The 1,998-nt window shown below is 39.3% G+C and overlaps 1 pseudogene; it reads right to left on the bottom strand.

The window, feature by feature from the left end:
* Positions 1–841: 841 nt before the first annotated feature.
* On the bottom strand, positions 842–959 carry LOC129904543 (5S ribosomal RNA; annotated as a pseudogene).
* Between the last annotated feature and the right edge of the window lie 1,039 nt (positions 960–1,998).

The raw sequence follows: 1,998 nt of genomic DNA, 5'->3' as shown, positions 1-1,998 counted from the left end.
GCGGAGTGTAACATCCTTCCCCCTTTTAAAAAATTCATCCTCGAATGTTAACTCGGCTTACAGGGTTTTACGAGGATTTGGGGGGTTCTATATAACCGTCGTTTCTCCTTCTATTAGGGGTTTAGACTATCTTTATATATAGGTAACAAGTATGGATGCCACTATTCTTTGATGTCATACTATTCAAAGTCCTTACTAATAATGCTCCATACTGTTTTCGATATCATGGCTTTTATCCGTTCATTGCTAGTTTTAGATCTTATTAACTCGTTCCAGTATGGGATCTCACTTAAAGCCACTTCCCCACTTTAGGGTGTACCCATGTCACTATCTGTTTGTGTTCTACCGTACGCCTTTATTTCTAATTTTCCAATACATATGATTCTTTTCCAACACATTTGATATACTGCATCATATCTATGCCTTCCTTTATATCATCTATACCTTTGGTTTCCTATGTACGACAGCTTAACAAAATCGTGAGGTACTAATCCAGTCTAATTATTGGTACTCAAGTCACGTAGCAATTTACTCGAAGCCACTTTCCTTTCATTTTGATCAATAACTAGCCAGTGCTTATAGTCGTTTCCAATTCTCAATTAGACAGTACTTAAATTCCGACGCTTAGTGTCCCAAGCTTTGTCATAGTCCTAGACTTACCCCAATGGGTACCACTTGTCCCTTTAATAAATTCGCAGTGCATCAGTTATATTGCAAAGCTACATCCCCTATCTCAAAGGGTCTTATCATCTTTCATGGTGGAGTCATGTATCCATAATACTTCTTTATACCAATAATGCCATGCAAGGCCAACGTACATATACATCCATATCATCTCATATCATAGCCGCACGGGGCTTCCCAGAGGGTCACCCATCCTAGTACTACTCTCTCCCAAGTATGCTTAACTTCAGAGTTCTGATAGAATTCGGTGCGTTAGTGCTGGTATGATCGCATCCTGCCCCGTGGAGCATGTAGTGACCCCAGAAGACAATGACCCAGCAGCTGATCTGGTAGGAAAAGCTGCACCGCCTAAGTTACCCTTATATTCTTATTACACGGACCACATCCTATCTTTAGCCACTTTCTCACTAAGTTTCACTTATTTTCATAACGATCCTCGTTATATTCACATGATATCCTGTTCGCATTCAATTTCATAGTATAACACTTCTTAACCTTTCTCACGCTTCCTACTATGGACTAATTAGACTCGGTGAGGTAAACGCACTTTATTTTTGTCTTAATCACCCCTTAGTCCCCCCCTCCAGTCTTTTCCAGATTCTTTTTCCATGCCAATATTGACCTCCTCGTTACTATTACCATCACTTCAGTAATTAACTTATTTGTCAAGGTCAGCCATACTCGTAGTTTAGTCAAATCTCATTCTTATTACAGACAAGGCATACTACAACCTTGTTTCTCATTCTCCTTTTATTTCTAGGAAAATTTGGGCAGAGTTTCCTCTATATTTTTTCTATCTCAACACCTGCACGCAGAAAATACCAACAGTGCCTCATAGGGCCAGCACGCATAAAGATACATGTATACGTATCATATTGCAGCCTCACAAGGCACCCAATATCAATAATAGTATAAAATTAGGGACTTACCTCACATGTCCAACTCGAACTATGCCTGTTAGACCTTCCATCCGTATTTCCTTTCACTTTTCAACTTTATCTACTTTTTTCTTTCAATTTCCTACTTTACATGTCAATCGTATTTCCATACCTTACCTGGCACACATCTTTCGTTCCTTGGCATACCTGCGTGCTTTGTAACTTCCTATATCGTCAGTCATTTCCTTCTATCGACGTCGTCTTTCATTTGAAATCAGAGGTTAGTATAAGGAGTTCTACTTCCTATGACTCGGCTTTATCGTACGACCTTAGATATGAAAAAAAAACATCCTAAATGTCCTGTAACCTCATGTTTATAGATGTGGCGCACAACACATCGATAATCAAGACTCTACTAGACACGGTTTGTAGATAC

This window comes from Solanum dulcamara, chromosome 1, assembly GCF_947179165.1.
Source record: "Solanum dulcamara chromosome 1, daSolDulc1.2, whole genome shotgun sequence".
NCBI lineage: Eukaryota > Viridiplantae > Streptophyta > Magnoliopsida > Solanales > Solanaceae > Solanum > Solanum dulcamara.
This window is presented reverse-complemented; position numbering and strand designations above follow the sequence as displayed.